We start from the raw sequence: 24,975 nt of genomic DNA, 5'->3' as shown, positions 1-24,975 counted from the left end.
GTCATACGAAGCAGACTCAGAATACGATGATGAAAAAGAATTCTAAAATGCTATTGCTCTAGTTAGTCAACAATTCAACAGACTACCACCCTCGTTTTTTTCGCAGAAATCAGCAGTTTACTAAACCTCTCTTCAACCGCAAATTCAATCCTTAGAACGCTCACTCACGATTTCCCAAAAATCCTCACCCAGCACAGCAATCTCAAAACACTCAACCCAAAGAGGCACCGCAGTCTGTCAAGACAACTGACTCTGGTACCTCAGCAGAAGAAAATTCTGATGTTGTAATTTGTCACAAGTGCAACAAGGAAAACCACTTTGCTAAAGATTGCAAAGCAAATGTAGTAAAATACAGAGCATTCTATCTCAGAATGGCTCAAGAAATGGAAGAGAAAGAGAAAGAAATGGCATACGTAGCCCAAGTCAAGAGAGACCATCAAGTGTGGTCATCCGGAGATGAGGATGAAGATATCAACAACATCAAGGGTAAAGGAAAAATATGCATGATGGCAACTGCGGACGAAGATGGGTCAACCAAACTGGAGAATAATTACTACTACATGGCAAAAGATGGAACTCTGAGCATCATTGATCAGGTAAAATTTATGATCCAAACTCTTAATTATCTCATGCAGGATTGTCAACCATTTCTGGACAACCTTAATGACACGTGTTGCTGTCCATTCAGACTATAACAAAGCCTTAGATGAGAAGAACATTGTGTCCCAAGAAATGTTTCATGTTAGAGGACGTCTAGAAGACAAAACACTCAAAGTTTCCATGCTAGAAAAAGACTTAGGATTAGAAAAGGATGCGAAAATGTTATGTGAAACTCAATTAGGCATAGCATTAGATCAGAGAGATTTAGCTCAAACTGAAATTGTACATTTAAATCTTTTAATAAAAAAACTGTTCAATGAAAGTGAAGCTATTGAAAATCTTGTGAACAATGGAACCACAGATAACACCTATAATTGGGGTTGGTCCAATGGGTACTCCACCAAGGACTCATCACCCCGATTTAACAAAGATCGTCCCTATGTCCCTCCGGACCGAGAGTTCCATTTCCCAGTCAATGACAAAAGCTTTCCCGAGGACATCAAAACTTATTTTGGTCGACTTCATAATCTGAGTAATAATTGTGTTATTGAGGAAATTCTTCCTGAATTATCGGGTCACTCAAGTGATCAAATTCCTATCTCTGGCATAATTTATCCTAACTCTCAGACTTCATCAGTTGCTGATGAAGAAATTCTTATGGAATCTGAAGTTCTCATGAACTTCCTATCTCTGCCTTCTTACTGCAGTACCGCTCACTACAATTCTGAACCGCAGTCTGACCAATTGCTACTGATCAAATGTCCCACAAATAAACCAACTCAAACTTATGTTGCGGTAGTCCAATCTTCCTTACCGCAGACCACAGTTAAGAGTTCCATGACCATTCAGCCAATTCATCATGAGTTGCCTATAGAAAATTTCGAGTATGGTCAATGGTCCCAGAATCCTGAACTTTCTAGTTCAGATGAATCAAGTCCTCATGCTCAAAAGCAATCTAATGGATCTAAGAAACTACAGTTGAATCTCAATGATTGCGGTTCTCCAAAAACTCAGGCAAAAATGGCTTTCAAAGAGTAACTTCAATCTCGTGGTAAAAAGCGGGAAATCTTTTCAAAAAACAAAAGACAAACCAAAATTTCAAAATCAAAGAGTCCAGAAAAACTTATTTTCTCAAATTACTTTTCTAAAAACTCTTCAGTCAAGAAAACAAACAAAAAGGAATGTACAGTTTCTAACACCTTTTCAAACCCCTCTGACACAATCCAAAAGAAAATAAACTCTTTTCGAAGCAATGGTTTTCAGATCTATTCCTTAGATGATCCAAAATGGAAGGGATTTTACCAACTCCAACACACTTAAAGTCACCTCAGACCTTTAAGAAATCACATCCTAGGAAATCTACACGTGCTCATACACGCTCAAATTGTACTTTTTCAAATTCCAAGAGCACCACTGTCAGATCTCACTCTTCTCGGACTGGTCACAAAACTATTACCACACCCTTCAGACCGCTGACCAAGCAGAATGTCAGGGTAAATGACAAAAAATCTTCATGTAAATGTCATTGTCAAAAAGGATCACCTCAAGTCAAATCTCGCACTTTTCAAAAATCTCGTAACTTTTCTAAACCTCACAAAGCTTCAAAAGTTCTCAAACATCCAGGATTAGGTCTCAAGATTGACATAAAACTTGTCCCTACAGCCTCGGTTCATGCATCTTTGAAAACCCCACCAGTCGCCTCGGGCTCCAAACTTGTTTGGGTGCCCAAACTAACCGTGTAGTTTTTAGGAAATGTGCAAGGAGGATCAAGAAGAGGAGTGGTTAATAGATAGTGCCTGCTCCTTGCACATGACTAGATGGTTAGAATACCTTCGAGATTTTAGGCCTATTTGTAATGGTGGAAACCTCACATTCGGCAACAATGTGAATGGAATAATCTGAGGTTACGGTGTGCTTACTACAGGGAACTTCTCTATTCAAAAGGTAGCCTACGTGGAAGGTCTTAAACATAATCTCATCAGTGTAGGCCAACTGTGTAAAGCAGGCCACAAGGTTGAATTTGATAATGAATACTGCTACATAATGACAAGCGATAGAAGCACGTTTGATCAAATCCAACTCCGAAGGGACCACGTATCCTTTGGACGTCTCTCTGATCATTGGGAAACCGCAGTTGTGCTTTCTTTCCAAATCAGTATCTAAAGTCAGCTGGCTATGGAACCGAAAGCTAACCCATCTTAACTTCAGATATATCAACAATCTGGTCACCGAAGAACTCGTCTGAGGTCTTCCCATTCTCAAATTCAACAACGATACTCTCTACTCAGCCTGTGAATGTGGAAAACAATCAAAAGCAACCCATCCTATGGTGATTAATTCTTCAATTTCTGAACCACTGGAACTCTTACATATTGATCTCTGCGGTCCATCTACCGTAGCCAGTCTCCACCACAAAAAATACATACTGGTTATAGTTGATGACTTCACTCGTTTCACTTGGGTCTTCTTCCTGAGACTCAAATCAGAAACTCTACAGGTGCTGATCAATTTTATCAAAGAAATTGAACTTCAAATCAAATTACCAGTGCGCCGCATCCGAAGTGATAATGGAACCGAGTTCACTAATCATCTTCTGAACAGTTTCTTGGTTTCAAAAGGCATCAGTCATAATTTCTCAGCTCCTTACACCCCGCAGCAGAATGGAGTAGTAGAGAGAAAAACCAAACTCTGGTGGAAGCAGCCAGATATATGCTTAACTTCGCGAATCTTCCTCTCTATTTCTGGGCCGAAGTAGTGGGCACAGCATGCTTTGTTCAACACCGAAGCATTGTCTGCAAGCGTCTCAACAAAACTCTGTATAAGGGCCTTAACAACCGCAAGCCAAATGTCAGATTCTTTCACATCTTTGGGTGTAGATGTTTTGTGATCAATAACAAGGATCATCTTAACAAATTTGCACCGAATTCAGATGAAGGCATTTTCCTTGGCTACTCAACAAACAAATTAGCCTATAGGGTTCTCATCAGACGTACGAGACTAATAGTTGAAAGCTTCGACGTCAAATTCGATGACTATTACGTCTGCAACACTGCTCCTTCAAATGAAATGAAAGCAATCCTGGAAGGTGATATCCCAGCGTCCTCGGGTCCCCTAAACATAGTTGAAATAAACTCTGATGATCTCTTTGACCAGTAGAGACTGCTCAACTCTCCGAAGTTCTTGTGTCTCCGGAAGCTCAACAGCAGCATGCCGAAGTTTCTGGTCTTACTCTATCCGATGATGTGTCACTCAATACTTCCACCTCGCCGGTTGAGGGGGAAAGCTCCACTCCGGAACAAAAGTAAAAGACGTGACTCCAAAACGCTCCGTCTTCTCCAAAAGTTGACAAGAGTACCTGTCTAATGTTGCCCTGAGAATACAAGCAGTTTTGAAAATATCAGCATAAAGCTGGTGAGTTCATAAGCGTTTAGTTCTGGTGAAAGAAATGTTCCTTTGATCCTTTGAAAAGTGTTTCCCAAGAAAATCCTATATTTTCTTATGAAACGATGTTTGATTATCCAATCGTTATTTGTTTAACAGCCTATTTATGAAAAGTTGAGTTGTCCCAGGAAAATCCTATATTTTCCTTAGAAGTTGATGGTTGATTATCGGTTCTTAAATGAAGTGTACAAGTATCTACCATACTTGTATCGTTAGATGTAGTTTCCTTGAAAAACCTTGTTTGCTCCCAATGAGATGCATTAGCCTTATTACATAAATAAAACTAATAAAATAAGTAGTGAACTAGATCCTAAGGGTATTACCAATACCCTCTAGTAATCAAATCGGTTATCACTTTGAGGTTAGTTCACTTGTTTCATTATTACAAAAGTAAATTCTCGTTATCTAGGTTGTGAGTGTCATAACCGTACTTAGACTGGATATGGCACGTACCGGGGGCCAGTATCTTTTTATGACTTTGTCACCCCTGAACCTAATGGTCCCGCTGTAGCTAGCAGCGAAGGTGCGGGATAGTCAGTCCCATATAGATCTATACACAATAGTCACGCTCTCCCTCCAAGAGATTCTGGTTACAAGGGTTAGTCCTACACTCTCGTATCCGGTGGAGTATTACCAAGGACGTGTCTCAAAACTTAGCCTAACAAATTTACAAGTAATAATACTGAAAATCTTGTTTATGTTTTATATGAATCCTTTGCAAAATATCACATTTTATGACAAGATTCACAAGTTCCTTGCTTTAGTTTTGAAAACTGTTTCTACGAGTTGATTTCTTAATCGTTTGGTAAAACTGTTTTCTGTGTTAAAAGCATACTGAACATATAATTATTTTAGACAAAATAATATACTTGAGCACAAGTTTCCTTGTACTTTTGCTTGTATTTCCCTCTGAAAACATGAAAAACTCGGAAAAAGCGTAGGGGTATGAACTCACCGTTTGACGTAGGATCTGGGTGAATGATCGGTTACGAATGTTGAGTGTCAACCGATGTTTCGTACGCAAGTGGATCCTATTAACATGTGATAACACATATGTGTGTTAGAATTAGGGTGTTTCATGACTAAACATGACGGGAAACCACCCTATATGATCAAACAAGGGAGGTGTACGGCCAAAGGAGTGTGTGTGCGGCCAGGGTGTGCGGTCAGCCTGTGTGTGCGGTTGCACACAGGATTGTGCGGTCGTACAGGGGGCGTGTGCGGCCGTACATGGGAGTGTGCGGCCGTACATAGAGGGTGTGCGGCCGTACACAGGGGTGTGCGACCGTACACTCCTCATTTGTGCCCGAAAATGTCGATTTTGAGGTGTTCTAGTGCTAATACCAAGTCCAACTAGCAAATGGATGCCAAACTCTTCACTTTGGAGAGCCTTAAGGTGTGTGCGGCCACCTCATGAAGGTGTGCGGTCGTACACCTTCAAGGGATGAAGAACACGAAGAACACTATGAGTTTTAGGCTTAGATTCAAGTGTTTTACCAATATAACAAGCTGAATGATGAAGTAGTTCACGTTTTTGAGGCCTTTAGAGTGTTCTTGGATGAAGTTTTTAGAGAGAGAAAGTAACGTGCAGCCAAATGAAAGGAATGAGTGAAGGGGGTCACCTTATATATATAAGGGTGAGTATGCGGCTGGAGGGTGGGTGTGCGGCCGCACACTCCTCCTGATAGAGTGTATGGCTCGAATGTTGTACTACGACTTGGTATTACTCGACCTAGAACTCAACCTTTGATTGTACGAGGCTTAGAAAGTATCATTACACCCTTAAACGGTGTTAAATGACGATAAAATCGAGTTTAATATTGATAACATTAACTGATCTTACAAGTTAGAAGTTTCGGGCTGTCACATCATCCCCCCGTTAGAGGGAATTTCGTCCCGAAATTCGAATATACAATACAAATCATGAATTAGGGAAAGAGATGTGGATACTTCTGTTTCGCGCTCCCAAGTGAATTCAGGTCCCCGCTTGGCATTCCAGCGAACCTTCACTATCGGGATGCGACTTTGTTTTGTTCGTTTGACCTCACTATCCATGATTTCGATTGGTTCTTCCACAAAGTTTAGATTCTTGTTGATTTTGATCTCATCGAGAGGAATAGTAAGAGTCTCGTCGGATAAGCACTTTTTAAGGTTCGAGACGTGGAAGACGGGATGAATGTTACTAAGCTCTTGAGGTAAACAGAGTTTGTAGGCTACAGGACCGATCCTGGCGAGGATCTCGAACGGTCCTATGTATCTCGGATTCAGCTTTCCACGCTTTCCGAAGCGTATCATGCCTTTCCAGGGCGAGACCTTCAACAGAACACGGTCTCCAACCTGGAATTCTAAGGGTTTTCGTCGCTTATCTGCGTAGCTCTTTTGTCTATCTCGTGAGGCTTTCAGTCGTTCTCGGATTTGTACGATCTTTTCTGTGGTTTCGCGGATGATTTCTGGACCAGTGAGAGTGCTGTCAGGGACTTGTCCCTTGGCTAGCTGCGTGTCGCCCACCTCAGCCCAGCACAGAGGGGATCTGCACTTGCGGCCACAGAGAGCTTCAAAAGGCGCAGCCTTGATGCTTGTGTGGTAACTGTTGTTATAGGAAAACTCGACTAAGGGTAAATGGGTGTCCCACGACTCACCGAAGTCAATGACACATGCCCTCAACATGTCTTCCAAGGTTTGGATGGTTCTCTCACTCTGCCCATCTGTCTGAGGATGGTAAGTTGTGCTCATATCTAGCTTAGTTCCAAGAGCCTTCTGTAGTGACTGCCAGAACCTCGAAGTGAACCTGCTATCTCGATCGGAGATAATGGACACAGGCACACCATGCAGTTGAACTATCTCTCGGATGTAGATTCTCGTGAGTCTCTCCATTTTGAAGTTTTCCTTGATTGGCAGGAAGTGGGCGGATTTAGTCAAACAGTCGATAATTACCCAAATGGCGTCGTGCCCACTCGGAGACCTGGGTAATTTGGTGATAAAGTCCATAGTAATTCTCTCCCACTTCCACTCAGGTATCTCCGGCTGGTGGAGTAGACCTGAGGGTTTCTGATATTCGACCTTCATCTTGGCGCAAGTCAGGCACTTGCCCACGAAGGTAGCGATCTCTGCTTTCATGTTCGGCCACCAATATAGTTTCTTGAGATCGAGGTACATCTTGTCCGAACCTGGGTAAACAGAGTATCTAGTCTTTTGAGCTTCATTCATTACAACCTCTCTGTAACCACCGAACTTTGGGGTCCAGATCCGGTCCATGAAATAATAGACTCCGTCTCCCTTGATCTCTAGGTTCTTTTCCATTCCTCTCAGGGCTTCGCCCAGTATGATCTCTGGTTTCAAGGCTTCCAGCTGAGCCTCCTTGATTTGCGCGGATAAATAGGAATGGATAGTGATGGTTAGTGCCTTCACTCTACTACCTGAGTACTCCTTCCGGCTGAGGGCATCTGCCACCACATTGGCCTTGCCGGGATGGTAGCGGATTTCACACTCGTAATTGCTGAGTAGCTCAACCCATTGCCGTTGTCTCATGTTCAGCTCCTTCTGGTCGAAGATATGCTGCAGACTTTTATGGTCAGTGAAGATAGTGCACTTGGTTCCGTAGAGATAATGTCTCCATATCTTCAGTGCGAAGACCACTGCTCCCAATTCCAGGTCGTGCGTTGTGTAGTTGACTTCGTGTGTTTTCAGTTGTCTTGAGGCATAAGCAATAACTTTTCCCCGTTGCATGAGCACACAGCCTAGGCCCTGATTGGATGCATCACAGTAAACAACGAAGTCCTCTGTCCCTTCGGGTAGAGACAAGATAGGTGCGCTGCATAGGGCCCGCTTCAACGTTTGGAACGCAGTGTCTTGGTTCTCACTCCAACAAAAAGGTATGCCTTTCTGAGTCAGATTGGTTAAGGGTTTGGCAATTCTATAGAAATTCTGGATAAACCAGCGGTAGTAGCCAGCGAGACCCAAGAATTGACGGATTTCTGTGGGTATCTTCGGTGCTGACCAGTTCTCTATCGCTTTGATTTTGGAGGGGTCCACGTGTATGCCTTCCTCGCTTACCACGTGACCTAGGAAGGTTACTTTTCGAATCCATAATTCATACTTGGAGAATTTCGCGTACAACTTCTCCGTCCTTAAGGTTTCCAGCACCGATGTCAAGTGTTGTCGATGATCTTCCTCACTTCTGGAATAGACAAGTATATCGTCGATGAACACGATTACGAACTTGTCCAAGAAAGAACGGCACACCCGATTCATCAGGTCCATGAATACCGCCGGTTTGTTGGTTAGACCGAAGGGCATCACTACAAATTCGTAGTGACCATACCGAGTCCAAAATGTTGTCTTAGGAACATCACTCTCATGGACTCGCAGCTGATGGTACCCTGATCTTAGGTCTATTTTGGAAAAGTAACTGGCTCCTTGAAGTTGATCGAAGAGGTCGTCGATTCGAGGAAGTGGGTAACGGTTTTTGACTGTGAGCTTATTCAGCTCTCGATAATCGATGCACATTCGAAAGGATCCATCCTTCTTTTTCACAAATAAGATCGGGACTCCCCATGGTGAGGAACTCGGTCTGATGAATCCTTTGCTGAGCAGCTCATTGAGCTGACCGGATAACTCCTGCATTTCTGTCGGTGCTAGTCGGTATGGGGATTTAGCTACGGGGGTAGCTCCGGGGATTAAGTCGATGCGAAACTCGATTTGGCATTCGGGAGGGATTCCCGGGAGATCTTCGGGAAAAACATCGGGAAAGTTGCAGAATTCGGGGATGCTCTCGAGGTCTTTAACTTCCTGCTTCTCGTTAATGACGTGAGCTAGGAATGCATAACACTCCTTCCGCAAGAGTTTCTGGGCTTTGATGCACGAAATGATGCGAAGGTTTGAACTGAGTTTATCGCCGTAAATGACAAGAGTTTCATCAGAGGAAAGATTGAAACGGATAGCTTTTTCATAACAAAGGATATCAGAATGATTGGGGCTCAACCAATCCATGTCGATGATGACATCGAAGCTTTTTATGGAAACTGGCATAAGGTCGGTAGGAAAAGAATGATCGTTCAAGGTAAGGGTACAGCCTACGTATATATCATTAGTGCTCTCTTTCTTACCGTTAGCCATCTCGACGGTAAATGTTTCAGTTAGTGATTGAGGTTTATGTTTGAAAAGATCTTTGAATGCATGACTAACAAAACTTCTCTCCGCACCAGAATCGAAAAGAATGCATGCATAAGAGTTGTCGAGGAGGAACGTACCCGAAACAACTGTGGGATCAGCGACTGCCTCCTCTTGCCCTATCGTTAGCACTCTCCCTGTGCCACCTGCTGTTGTTGCCTTGGGTCAGTTTCTCTTGTAGTGTCCGACTTCTCCACAACCATAACAGGCTTGACTGACGCCTGCTCCAGATGCCTGATTGGTTGGTTTTACTGGTGTTTTGCAAACTCGAGTTGTGTGCCCCTTTTTGCCACAGCTGGTGCATGACATTTCTCGGCATGGGCCGGGATTATGATGATAGTTGCACTTGTCGCACCGAGGAAGGGTACCAGCATATTTACTGGTAGGTGCTTGAGTGGCAGGAGCAGCGACAGGAGTAGTAGCAGTGTGGACTCCCACCGTTTGCTGTTTCTTTGAGGGCTCCTGCGAAGACTGGCCCTTGTGCTGCTTCCAGAACTTTCTTTTCTCACCACTCCCTTTTGCTGGCTCAGGAGCGGTTGCCACTTTATCATGATCAACTCCATGATCTATGAGAGTTTGCGCCAGGAACTTAGCGCTATCAAAGGTGTTTGGCCTAGCAGCCAGGACGTTTCCTTTGGTGGGTTGTGTCAGTCCCTAAATATATCTCTCTATCTTCTTGCTTTCTGGGGTGACCATTCCCGGACAAAGAAGCGCTAGGTCTTCAAACCTAGAAGTGTAGGCAGCAATGTCGGATTCCTTCATCCTTAGGTTCCAGAGTTCGTGCTCTAGTTTCTGCATTTCGCCTCGTGGGCAGTACTCAGCTAGCATGAGTTCCTTTAGGCTTTCCCAACCCATAGCATTTGCCACTGGCAGGGTTAGGGATTTGACCCGACCATTCCACCAGGTCAGTGCCCTGTTGGCGAAAGTACAAGCGGCGAATTTTACTTTGTTGGCCTCAGAACAGGAACAGATTTCAAAAATGGACTCGATTTTCTCGAACAATTGAGTCAGGGCAATGACACCTCCTTTGCCGTCGAAAGATGTGGGTTTCGCATTCATGAAGTCCTTATAAGAGCACTCCTTCTGGTGTCCCTGACCACCTTCTTGATTTTGGGGATGAGTACCACTTCCTTGCCCACTAGAACCGCCAGAATTCATCTGTGACATCGCGGCAGCCACAACAGCAGTAACAGCTGCCTGGAACATAACGGGATCGAACTGAGGGGGCGGTGGTGGTGATGGGGTGTCGTTATTTCTTATGATGGGTCTTTTTCGGGGAGGCATCTTGTTCTAAAAAGGATCAGGAGGAAGAGGGTGGTAAGTCCTCTGAATCGAATCGAGAGATATGAAGCAAGAATATATATCTCAATATGATAGCTAGAGTGTTCTACTAAGCGATAAGCAAGGAAAAGCTACCAATGCAAATAAGTTATCGCTAAAAGGAATGAGTAGCAACACTTGGAAGCAAATTTCTGCAATGAAATTGACTCTAGTAAAATACTCCTATAGTATTTTAAGTTTTGTTCTATCGACGTCTTGTTGTATGGATACTTGGTAAGTTTTAGGCCTGTTGCAACACCACAATCACTCCCAAGCACATGTTGGTCATGTCTCGAATGAATATAGTTGATCAGGCTATATTGACCCTAGACATGATTACATAACTGCCCAGGTTTAACCGTAGTGTTCAACATCCAAATACTTTTGTTTTGTTCTACTCATGAGACTGTTTTAGTACGTAGGTATACTTGTATACTTTTTGTAAAAATACTTATATTTTGAAAGTATACTTTTAGTTTAGAGCACTTAGGCCCCTTAATTTTTATAGTTGTATAACATGTAAGGTTCGGTATACTTAGTTCACTATAAACAATAGCTCTGATACCAATCTGTCACACCCCGAAACCGATGACGGAAACGTTCCGGGGCGGAGGACGTCATGTGTAGTATCACAACAGTTGTATCATAGTAAGCGAAGTAAACACAACCATTACATTATAATTGTTGGATTAATGTCTAAGTCCATAACTATAATTGGTAAGAGTTGACCCGACCCGACATGGTCCATTTGGTTTGCATGGCATCATGCATTTGGATAGACTATAATGAGAGAAATAACACTTAAGGTTGGTTAATATATTATAAGTTCTAATATATTAATAAGGTTATTTAATTACTATTGATCAAGAATTAATTTGGAATTAATTAAGTGATCAAAAGGAGACTAATTAAATATATGGGTTGATTGTGTAAATCATTCATTCTTATATATGTGGGCTTGTGATCCAAGATTCCTTATGTTGGACTAAGTCCATGGGGTGACCCATGGATACTCCATGGAGGTTAAAATCCATGGAGCATAAGGAATTGGTAAAGTTATGAGTTACATGGTGTAACCCTAATAGCCACCATATAAAAGAATCTCATGGCTCAAGAAATCGTGCACTAATGTGTGAATATGAGGGCTAGACGATTTCAAGGAGTGTTCCATTTCTCTCAAGTCATTCCATGTGTATTTGGTGTTGTGTGAACCATTTGAGGTGTCACACTTGGGGCACTAGGCACTCAAGCTTCATGGAGACAAGCTACATCAAACAAAGGTATGTATTCTATCCATTTGATTACCCAAGTATCAAGTATTGTATGCTAGATAGGGTAATACCTTGGAAAGTTCATAATTGCATGTATAATAGAGAAAACATAGATCCAAGGTATTTAGGGTTGCATGTACACTTAGGAGTGTTAGAATGCTCAAAACCCTTCAGTGGTATCAGAGCCAAGGCTTGTTTTCTTGTTATACTTGCAAAATTAGCTGAAAAATCGAATTTTGGAACCCCTGACAGCATATATTCGACTGTTTTGGCTAGAAATGGACTAGGAACATTACCCTTAGATGTTTTTGGACTTATAAACTTGTGTTTGATGTGGTAATGTTCATGCTAATCCAATTTCAAAGATAATTGTCAATAGATTCATGTTTTGTATTAGTTTAAAAAGTTATGCTAATTACTTGAAAAAAAAATTTGATGTGAATTATCTTTGTTCATATGAGTTTATTAGATTAATAGAAAAGTTAATTGATTATGTGTTTTCAATCCATTTTAATCTAAGAGTTGATTCTAAAATGTGTTTTTGTAACTTGTCCTCAAGTTATATGAAAAGTCACATTTAAGTTTCATAAAACTCATAAAAAGTTGGCAATGGTTACAAAAATGAAGAGTCTTGTCCTCATTAAATGGTTTTATGACTCCATAACTTGTCCTCAAGTTATGGAGGTTCAAGAGTCACTTCATTAAATGATAAAATGTGTAACCTTAATTAGTTCCATAAGTTACAAAAATAAAGAAAAGTTACATTCTTTTATTAGTTTAAAGTCTTCCATAACTTGTCCTCAAGTTATGGAACTTGAAGAGTTTTTTTAATTAAAACCACTTTAAACACATAAGTTATGGAATTAATTAGTTTTGAATATTTTCAAAACTTGCCCTCAAGTTTTGGAATTTGTAAAGTTTTCCCCATGAATACTTTAATTCCAAGTTAGACCTTAGAATTTTAAAAGTTAAAATTCAACCCTTATACTTTATAGTATTATAAGTTAATAATAAATATATGTATAAGAGCAAGTCAGTCTTACCGTTAGTAGGCCTCATTCACGAAGCCGGTCTATAAGGGGGGGTATAAGGTTACTGCCTATAAAATGGCAGTTTAATGGGTGTCCACTCTCACCCACCGCTTCCTTGACTGGTGGAGGGTCGTTAGCCGAACGGGTAGGACAAGGACTATAATTCTCCCTTCATTAAAAGTATTAATGATAAATACTAAGTAACTAAACACTTATAAATTCCCAATCTTAGTTACTTAGGAAAATGTGAATAAGGTGCTAATCCATGAAATTACACTTTGCACTTTGTTTAAACCGTTAGTGGAGCGTGTGTGGTTAACCGGCACACTAACCTGGATTTAACAAAGTAGGCAAAGGGTAACTTAATATTTATCATAGTATCGGTGGAGCTTGTGTGGTTAACCGGCACATCGATTGAGGGGTAAATATTAAGGGTACCAAGTATATTTGCATGGTTACTTCACACCTTGTTTTGTGATCCTCGGCATCCCAGTCACAAAACCTGAAGGGCACACTCGAGATTGAAACATGCCATTGAAAAGTTCAATGAATCTCAAAAGATCTAGGAGTTTCAAGTCCAAGTAAAAGCCTAATTAAATTATTTCGTTTTTCATGGTGGAAATTGGTAAATCGTCATTTACCTACCTTCAACTATTTTATAACTCGGATTACGGCATCCTTCTTCCAGTTATAAATAGGTTGTTGGATCCTAGCTTTAATAGTTCATATTGGGTGTTATATTAAGGACTTTAGATCAACTATCTTGAATATCTCCCAAAAGATGTCGAGTTCAGACATCTATGATCTTCCCAAATCTCTTGGAACTTTAGTTCCTCCACCTCCTCCAATTATTCTCCCTAACCCACAAGTTCAAGGTCACTCAAGCCTTAATGGCAAGCAAGGTCTATGTGTGATCACATCTTAGAGATGAAGTCACATATTGACAAGCCGGGAGAGTTGGGTTTCAAAGTCTTGAGAAAGTTGGATGTTCAATCACTTTCTAAGTCACATAGTGAGTTCCTTTGGGACTACTATGATACAGACTATGACATGAACCTTAATGATCATATCTATTTGCTTGGTACTGCTGAATCAGCAATGATTTGGAACGATAGTGAAGCAAATTTGATTAGAAGATCAACTTCCCAAAAACTTTATGGACAGTGACAATGGTGACACTGGAAATCCAGAAAAAGCATTCTCTTCCCAATGGAAAGGGATTGGCCATAGTCAACCCGGTTGACCAAATGGTAAAGAGAAAGGCTAAGTCTGAGATAGTCCCATTACCAAAGGGTCCATATGTTTATTTTGCCAAAGGAAGGGGCGTTGATTGCAAAGCTGCCAAATTTACCTAAGGATGTTAAAGTCAATAAGTTTGACTCTACATCAGGTAGAGCCCATTATCTAACTCTGTTAATCTCTATTCTGAGATCCTCATTACATGATGTGACTGGGTCACATGTTGATGTTTTAAGAATCAAAAAATAGAGAGAAATATTAAAGGAAGTATATGCTGATTCTGATCGCGAAGGTGGATTTCGATCGCATCAGAATTTTGAGCAGTTGCTTAAGAAGTTATGATATATTGCTAAGGAATAGATAACAACAATTTTCCATGTGGATTGTAAGGATAAGTTTTTCCGCAAAGTTTTAAAATAAAAGAAAATTGTTTAATTTTGTTTATTTGAAGTATCCTTACAATGGCATTTGTGGAAAATTGTTGCTTATATGATTCCACTGACAGCAATATTGGAAAATGGATTTGATTCTTTCATTTGTGGTAGTGTCTAAATTTACCAAATCAGGAAAGTTCCTCATCGCCCAAGTTTCAATTCGACTGAAACTTGGAATCATGCAAGTTGAATAGTATGATGAATGAGAACTTTCAAGCATTGGAAAATCAAGACTAATTACTTGTTCACATGGATGTGTGAGTCAAGTGAAGGACTAAAGGGATCGAGTACACATTCTTGTGCACTGGTCATGTCCACCACAAAGCTCGTTAAGACTATTTTGATTTACTAAAGTTTAGTAAATATGGTTATACTTACAAGTTTAAGTATAATTCTGAAGCATTGGAAAAGTCTCGATGTATGGCAGAACGAATGGGAAGAATCAAATTAGGCAGAAAGATAAAAGTTTCTAAAATCTGAAAAGATGGGAGAGTACTTTAGTATCATGTTTGTGATCATCTTAATGATTTAGAAATCATATCACAATTAGTCCTCTAAAGGTCTTCTTAGTGCATTCTTATGACTAAGAAGAGGAGTCATGAATTGTTGAAATGGTTAGATCAGGAAGATGAGCCATACTTCGTTCCAAAACAATTCTTAGAGTCATACTCCAAGATTGTAACTTGAGTGACATATCTTAAAGAAAGGTTTAAAACACTTGTCAAATGTAAGAGTAAAAGTGTCCTACTCTTGTACATTTAAAATTGGTAAGTTGTGATGTTTTGGATAAAACAAAGACCAACTAAGGCCAATTGTGTGAATTGTTTGTCTTGATAAAGAATCCGCACTATCTCTTGAATATTTGGCAAGATAGTCTTATATGTCAAGAGGATAGTGGGAGTCTTAAAGATCCTAAAAAGAATTTCAAGAACTAATCAAGAATAAAACCTGAGGTTCTTCACTAGCACACGACTTGAGGTTTATAACCTATTGTGTTGACATATTCTGTGCCCATTCCAGTTAAAGTTGGCTTTGCATAGGAGTTCTGAAAGTTCTCAATTGGTTGCATAACAACTTGGAAGCAATGGCAGGCCCTGTACTGCCAGGTGGCAAGAAGTTAAGATTGCATAAGTTCAGTCCATATGAGTTTGGATTTGTCATTATCCTTGTCTTGTGACTATGGTTTTGACGATTCACATGGATAAGAACACATACATCATAAAATCTAAGGGTCATAAGGTTTCTCTCCGATTCATGAAAATGATGGTGAGCAAACACTTCCACCAAGTAGATTTGAAGCAGATGGCAAAAGGTCTAAACAATTGAGACTATGATTACGGCATCCCTTTTCATAGTTCTGAAATTGTTTAGACACACATGCATGCTATCTAAGGAAAGGTGTATGATTTTGATAAAGTTTTATCAAAGCATCTCGTATCAGAAATCTGAACTTTGGTAAGAAAGTCAATAAAGTACTGATTTCTAGAAGTCCAGCTGATTTCTGAGTACATGTCAAAGCTAGTGGGAGCATAAGTGTTATGCTAATAATCATCATGTTAGTGGGAGCATGATAATTATTGTTAATGTTGCAAGTTAGCAATGTTAATTATAGAAAACAAAAGTTTCAATTCGTGAGGCTGCAGGGATTGAAAAAGTTGTTTTGCTATAATTAAGGGAGAGGATATACTTCATTTCAGTTCTAAAGGCTTAGATTGAGACCTTAATCATCTTTAGTCAAGAATATATATATGAATTTCAGGTTGGATTGGTTCAACTTAAGGCAATTCTATATATTGCGTTCTCAAAATTCGATTATGATTACGACATCCCTCTTCATAGTCAAATTTTGAAAACATGGCAAATAAAAAATATTGTAGCAAAAGACTGGTCTAGAATCATGTCTTTATGTGAGACATCATGAATCGTGTACCATTTGCTTTGGGTACAGGATCGATTGCATGTGCTATAATATTTGTCATTTCTAAATTTTTCCAAATGCCCAGAGGCATTAAGAAGGGAAAAGGTCTAGAATTGGATATGACTAAAATGATTAAGCAATTGTCGAGGACAATCTGAGGTTTACCAAAGATTGGTTGCTCAGGGACAGTTGGAAGTATAGTGCTAATTTTGGAAGGACCATATTGACATATTCTGAAAAGAGGCATCTCTTATTCAGAAGTGATAGTCAAAATGAGAATATGGAGTTGTCTCCATAGGTGGAAGTTATCTGTGTAAGATTAGAAAACTTAATGCAAGAAGCATGTCCAAAGCAATGTACTTTGAATATGAGACTTAGTTTCCATGGAGTTGATCTCCATTGGAATACCTTATAATGACTGTTGACAAGTCTTTGTGACTTTGTACATATTCATTACAGGAGGGTCAGTGCATATAAGTTTAAAATCTAAACAGATTTCGATAAATGATAGGAATTTGAAATTCTCACATTTTTCGATAAGGATTTAGGAGTGTGAAATTAGAATCATTGAAATTATGTTCAATTGGTTTATTTCACAAAGTAAGGATCATAGACAAACATAGAGTGCATACTTGGTGTATGGCAAAGCTATTGTTTAAGAAAAACATAGTGTACATGCTTCGAGCATGGGACAACTAGTGTTTTTAATTCAAGTATAAAGTTGATAAAACCGAAACAATGAATAATGAGTAATCAGTATGGTGATAAATAAAAGTGTTTATTTATATTCATAGGGTTTGATACCATATTTGATTCATTTATTCTTGTGTTTCACTTTGCATGTTTTGACTTCCAGAATAACTAAGTCGCTCTTCCTGAATGATTAAGTTATTCCAACCATCCACAGTCGGTCATATGTTGGAAGTAGATATGAATCAAGACTGTCATGGGTTGGTTTGTAGAGGTCCAAGTTGGTGAACAAAGTGGTGCTACAACACTCATGAGTGCTCATAAGTTCTGAGTATTGGATTCAACCCGCGCTCATTTGAATCACTTCATGGATTTTATCACGAGTGATCATGAGACGATAATATCTTATATTCTTCAAACCTAGAGATATGAGTTGTTACTATGAGTTGGTTGTACATTGATTGCACGAAAACACATTCGGTAACTCGATGTTATAAAACGTGCCTTTGTGTATGATTCAACAAGTAGTAGAACAAGCCATATGAGTCGAAGTTTATCCATTCCTTTTACCTTTGGGATAAAAGCGATATCTGTGGGCCCCTCGATGATTTAAAGATGATACATGTGAGTGCTTGGCCAAGCCAGGACTGATTTTATTTGTTCAATCAGTCAGTCATCATGAATCGGAAATCGGGAAACAACAAATGGACAGAGAGAATGATTGATAATCCATGTCTCAGTCCATATGATATCTAGAATGGAGGAATATATGATCCCTTATCTAATGGACAAGTCATTGACAAAGGTCAGAGTTCATCGACAAGGTCAGAGTTCGACAGAAGCTTTTGAGAGCTACGATTGCTGGTCGGTTCCTGAAGTCCTACGCAATAATAGTTTTAGACTTATCCAAGTGGGAGACTGTTGGATTAATGTCTAAATCCATAACTATAATTGGTAAGACTTGACCCGACCCGGCATGGTCCATTTGGGTTGCATGGCATCATGCATTTGGATAGACTATAATGAGAGAAATAACACTTAAGGTTGGTTAATATATTATAAGTTCTAATATATTAATAAGGTTATTTAATTAGTATTGATCAAGAATTAATTTGGAATTAATTAAGTGATCAAAAGGAGACTAATTAAATATATGGGTTGATTGTGTAAATCATTCATTCTTATATATGTGGGCTTGTGATCCAAGATTCCTTATGTTGGACTAAGTCCATGGGGTGACCCATGGATACTCCATGGAGGTTAAAATCCATGGAGCATAAGGAATGGGTAAAGTTATGAGTTACATGGTGTAACCCTAATAGCCACCATATAAAAGAATCCCATGGCTCAAGAAATCGTGCACTAATGTGTGAATATGAGGGCTAGACGATTTCAAGGAGTGTTCCATTTCTCTCAAGTCATTCCATGTGCATTTGGTGTTGTGTGAACCATTTGAGGTGTCACACTTGGGGCACTAGGCACTCAAGCTTCATGGAGACAAGCTACATCAAACAAAGGTATGTATTCTATCCATTTGATTACCCAAGTATCAAGTATTGTATGCTAGATAGGGTAATACCTTGGAAAGTTCATAATTGCATGTATAATAGAGAAAACATAGATCCAAGGTATTTAGGGTTGCATGTACACTTAGGAGTGTTAGAATACTCAAAACCCTTCAATAATATGAGTATTTACATTGTTCAAAACGTGGTTTATACATAAAAGTATATGACAAAAGTAAAAGACGTGACTCCAAAACGCTCCGTCTTCTCCAAAAGTTGACAAGAGTACCTGTCTAATGTTGCCCTGAGAATACAAGCAGTTTTGAAAATATCAGCATAAAGCTGGTGAGTTCATAAGCGTTTAGTTCTGGTGAAAGAAATGTTCCTTTGATCCTTTGAAAAGTGTTTCCCAAGAAAATCCTATATTTTCTTATGAAACGATGTTTGATTATCCAATCGTTATTTGTTTAACAGCCTATTTATGAAAAGTTGAGTTGTCCCAGGAAAATCCTATATTTTCCTTAGAAGTTGATGGTTGATTATCGGTTCTTAAATGAAGTGTACAAGTATCTACCATACTTGTATCGTTAGATGTAGTTTCCTTGAAAAACCTTGTTTGCTCCCAATGAGATGCATTAGCCTTATTACATAAATAAAACTAATAAAATAAGTAGTGAACTAGATCCTAAGGGTATTACCAATACCCTCTAGTAATCAAATCGGTTATCACTTTGAGGTTAGTTCACTTGTTTCATTATTACAAAAGTAAATTCTCGTTATCTAGGTTGTGAGTGTCATAACCGTACTTAGACTGGATATGGCACGTACCGGGGGCCAGTATCTTTTTATGACTTTGTCACCCCTGAACCTAATGGTCCCGCTGTAGCTAGCAGCGAAGGTGCGGGATAGTCAGTCCCATATAGATCTATACACAATAGTCACGCTCTCCCTCCAAGAGATTCTGGTTACAAGGGTTAGTCCTACACTCTCGTATCCGGTGGAGTGTTACCAAGGACGTGTCTCAAAACTTAGCCTAACAAATTTACAAGTAATAATACTGAAAATCTTGTTTATGTTTTATATGAATCCTTTGCAAAATATCACATTTTATGACAAGATTCACAAGTTCCTTGCTTTAGTTTTGAAAACTGTTTCTACGAGTTGATTTCTTAATCGTTTGGTAAAACTGTTTTCTGTGTTAAAAGCATACTGAACATATAATTATTTTAGACAAAATAATATACTTGAGCACAAGTTTCCTTGTACTTTTGCTTGTATTTCCCTCTGAAAACATGAAAAACTCGGAAAAAGCGCAGGGGTATGAACTCACCGTTTGATGTAGGATCTGGGTGAATGATCGGTTACGAATGCTGAGTGTCAACCGATGTTTCGTACGCAAGTGGATCCTATTAACATGTGATAACACATATGTGTGTTAGAATTAGGGTGTTTCATGACTAAACATGACGGGAAACCACCCTAAAGACTTGGAAATGCTTGTCGGGACCCTATATGATCAAACAAGGGAGGTGTACGGCCAAAGGAGTGTGTGTGCGGCCAGGGTGTGCGATCAGCCTGTGTGTGCGGTTGCACACAGGAGTGTGCGGCCGTACAGGGGGTGTGTGCGGCCGTACATGGGAGTGTGCGGTCGTACAGAGAGGGTGTGCGGCCGTACACAGGGGTGTGCGACCGTACACTCCTCATTTGTGCCCGAAAATGTCGATTTTGAGGTGTTCTAGTGCTAATACCAAGTCCAACTAGCAAATGGAGGCCAAACTCTTCACTTTGGAGAGTCTTAAGGTGTGTGCGGCCACCTCCTGAAGGTGTGCGGCCGTACACCTTCAAGGGATGAAGAACACGAAGAACACTATGAGTTTTAGGCTTAGATTCAAGTGTTTTACCAAAATAACAAGCTGAATGATGAAGTAGTTCACGTTTTTGAGGCCTTTAGAGTGTTCTTGGATGAAGTTTTTAGAGAGAGAAAGTAGAGAGAGAAAGTAAAGTGCAGCCAAATGAAAGGAATGAGTGAAAGGGGTCACCTTATATATATAAGGGTGAGTGTGCGGCTGGAGGGTGGGTGTGCGGCCGCACACGCCTCCTGATAGAGTGTATGGCCCGAATGTTGTACTACGATTTGGTATTACTCGACCTAGAACTCAACCTTTGATTGGACGAGGCTTAGAAAGTATCATCACACCCTTAAACGGTGTTAAATGACGATAAAATCGAGTTTAATATTGATAACATTAACTGATCTTACAAGTTAGAAATTTCGGGTTGTCACAACATTGAATATGTGTTTTGTTTGTTTTTCTATTGGTTTGAGTTGAATTGAAGACTGAAACATTTGTTGTCTTTCTACTGTTACCTAATTTGTTGCCATATGAATAAATTAGAAAATTACAACAGATCCTATAACAAAAAACACTTGAAAAGAAGAAAAAAGAAAAGGAATCCACCATGTGACTGCATATATTAAGTATTTACTAGTTTTACATACATTCTACTTCACTATTTAAGATATCAAATAACCACTTGAAAATTTTCACTAACAGGAGGGTTACTAGGTGATTTTGCATGTCTATGATTTAAGTGGAGGCCTAGCTCGTCAACTCTCCATGTCATTCTTAGGGAAAGCCATTGAAGCCATATGGTAAGTGTAACGTCCGCATATTCGGACTAGTCAATTTAGAGGCAATAAACGTGAAAATATGACTTTTGATGCAAGATTATTTAGAATGAATAATCTTAACCAAGTTATAGTATATGTTACAAGGGTTCCGTACATAAAAAGAACGCTGAAATCCGAGTTATAACGAAGAAGTAATGGCCCGTCGAAGTTTTACGGCTAAACCGGCACGACACCGTGTAACGTAAAAAGTGAATTTTTGATAAATTACTTTTTAGCCTTAGAGATCAAAATGAAAGTTGTAGTATACGTTAAACCGAGAGCGTGCATAAAAACAACGCCCAGATCTGACTTCGTATAAGGAAATTATGATTTTTCTAATATTTGGCATAGCAGTGCACAGCCCGGAATTTGAATTTTAGATCGATCAATTTTTGGCCAACGCAACCTAAATTAGAATTGAAGATCTCATTAATAGGAGCTCAACAATAAAAAGACAGACGAAAACGGAGTCCGTATGTAAAAGTTATGAATTTTACACGGTTGTTTAACAGTATAATCTTCTCATACTGTTAAAATTAAAATCGGTCAAGAATTAGCCGATGGAGTCAAAAGGATAGTTGTAGATCTTGTCAATACCTACGCATGGATATAAAGAACGTCGAAAACAGAGCTCGTATGCGAAAGTTACGGGGTTTAGAAGCTGGCAGGGTGCTGCTGAAAAAGGGGTGACGTGGCACAATATAGTCCACCCACGTTTCGCCACCAGAATGGTGACATGTGGCACCAACTCGACGAGTTGGAGGCCCAACTCGATGAGATGAGCCATATTTCAGCTATAAATAGAGGTACGAAGGTGCCTTCATTCCTCACACCTTTACCCTCTTCTTTCTCTCTCTACACACTCTCTAACCCCCCCCCCCCCCCTAAAGCCCTAGGAAACTCCCCTAGAGCTATAAGAAAGCTCCGGAGCACCCGAAGGCTCCGAGAAAAAGAGCTTTTCGGCTCAGAAGCTATGCTCCAGCGGAGCCCGGTTTTTAGCAAAACTCGCTGTAAGTGAGATACGCCTACCCTACTTTAAATATAGCTTATGTTTAGATATAATATCGTTATTATGAACCTATGAATAAGATTTATCAATGATTCAAAGTCGTTATACTGATTGATCTAGTTACGGGAATGATGTCTAGGTTGTGATTTAGTGAGGTGTTTAAAGTGGGATTTCCAAACAGTATACTTCGTATACCAAACGGACCCTACCTCCGATATGATCCTACCTGGTTGTTTCTTACTTGATAGATCATGAAAGTAGACTTTGAGTTAATGATGAATCTAGACTAATAATTAGTCGCAATAAAGAATAGACTAAAACTTAGCGATAATAATGCTAGGTTTCGTCGAAGGAAAATAGAATCGTTAGAAGCGAAGCGCTGCCCGAGTTTGGAATCATCACTTTGACAAGTGAGTGCATAGTTACTTTCATCTTACACATAGATATGAAGTATTTTATATAAATTGTGTGCTATGTGTGCATATTATTTGAATACTTGTTGTCTATGCTGAATGAACGATTTTATACATGTTTTAAATGAGTTAAATTGTATATGTACTTTATATCTACGAATATGTTGGGTAAAACATGGGTAGATGAATGAGGAGGGATGAAAGAGAATATAAGTAAACACTGGCGACTATGGACTTAGTGCCTATTGTATAAACCCTGCGAATATGGACTTGGTGCCTATTGTATAAACTCTGACGACTATGGACTTAGTGCCTATTGTATAAACCCTGGCGACTATGGACTTAGTGTCTATTGTATAAACCCTGGCGACTATGGACTTAGTGCCTATTATATAAATCCTGGCGACTATGGACTTAGTGCCTATTGTATAAACCCTGGCGACTATGGACTTAGTGTCTATTGTATAAACCCTGGCGACGATGGACTTCGTGCCTATTCATTAGGATAATCCGTGGGAATGAATGAACGAAGAATAGCCGATTCTCAGGGTAGAACCTTAAGAGTAAAGAAGATAATGAGGATGGGTAATTGGGTTGATTGTTTGATGTTTAAACATAATAACTATATTATTGTGGGTTGAAAACCCTATGTGCTCACCAGGTTTCCGAACCTGACCCACTCAAATTATTTGTATCACAGGTTTCGATACGAGGCTATATTACACAGAGAGATTAAATAAGATGCGAATCACTAGTGTAAAAGAACGTAAGGTCTGTTTATGCTTATGTTTCTGTATTGACAATGACATCCCAATGCTTTAAAATGAATAAAATACATTTATTCGGAAATGCTTTGATACGTATTTATCATGTTTTTCTGGGAACAAATTCCGCAACATTTTTCTTTTAAAAGGATACTCTGATTTTCAAAATAAAGCATTAACAAATCGGTCTTTTCTGGCCGTGAAAATGGGGATGTCACAGTAAGCATCATGTGTACCCTATTATCATAACCAAAAACTACCATGGGGACAATTATGCATCTGTTTATATAAAAACAGGCATACAGGTGTGGTGGTATATGGTACTAGTACTTTTTTGGGGCTGGTATCCAACAAACTCCAGCTGGAACAACACCATATGGTACTCCACACAAAGTCATTGATCTTGGTGTCACCCATGTCCCAAAAGATCTCTTTCATATGTATCTAGATGAGATTCTCCCCCGATACACACAAGAAACCTATAGTTTATTGTCACGTAACTGTAAAAACTTTAGCAGTGAAGTCGCACAGTTTCTGGTGGGTGTCTCCATACCAGATTACATCCTCAATCTCCCTAACGAAGTCATGAGTAGCCCAATGGGTGCACTTATATGTAAGTTCCTCATCCTTTTTATCTTTTTAACTTTTCATGTTAAAGATGCATTCGAGCTTTTATGGATTCTTATCTTACACATGACATTTTGTATGAATCATAATGCCTATGATACAGAATTTGGAGACCACATTGAGGGAGGTGATGTCCCATAAGCACCTCAGTTTAAACCATCTCCAGTGAACACAATTCCTCAGGTGTGATAGAAAGTTGATAAACCATCAGAAACCAGCAGCCAAAAAAATGTAAATGTGGCCCCACCCCCACCCCCACCTGTAGTTGTGCCAGTTGGCACATCACAAGAGAAACCAGTTATTGTTGATCCTCTTGGTGATGCAAGGATTAAAGTGCAAGAAGAGATTGGTAAGGAGTTTGCTGCAATGATGTCTAGTTGGACCCTTCGTGCAAGTGAGGCTGCTGCACTTGTAACCAAAAAAGTGATGCAGAAATATGGGCACATGAATGCTGCACAAAACTGAAACAGGTTTTGTGCTTTTTTTTCTTACTTCATATTTGTTGAACATAAAAATTGTGACAATTTATACCATTCAAGAAAAACGTGTTAAATACTCTTTTTTGTTGAATGATGAACTACTTCTATTAAATCCTCTATTTCTTGAAAACTAAAATACGCATTCCATGGGGGCGGGTGTTCTTTTCCATTCCTTGATGAAATGGAATGATATATTATAATTAGAAATTATTTTTAATATATAATTTTCAATAAGAGATATGTTTAAAAAAATCAAAACTTTAGTTAAACAATTTTCATAATTTCCCAATAGTTGACTAAAAATACTTCTTGATTTTATTTCTATTCTAAGATTTTACATGGTATTTAATTTATCAACTTATGTTTGACTATTTAAAATGCATATATAATATAT

The 24,975-nt window shown here is 39.4% G+C and overlaps 1 pseudogene; it reads left to right on the top strand.

Annotated features, from left to right (window-relative positions):
* The first annotated feature begins 506 nt into the window (after positions 1 to 506).
* On the top strand, positions 507 to 24,567 carry LOC145105179 (uncharacterized; annotated as a pseudogene).
* Positions 24,568 to 24,975: the final 408 nt, after the last annotated feature.

The sequence above is a fragment of the Lactuca virosa genome, chromosome 4, assembly GCF_052849685.1.
Source record: "Lactuca virosa cultivar CGN04683 chromosome 4, Lactuca_virosa_CGN04683_v6, whole genome shotgun sequence".
Taxonomy (NCBI): Eukaryota; Viridiplantae; Streptophyta; class Magnoliopsida; order Asterales; family Asteraceae; genus Lactuca; species Lactuca virosa.
This window is presented reverse-complemented; position numbering and strand designations above follow the sequence as displayed.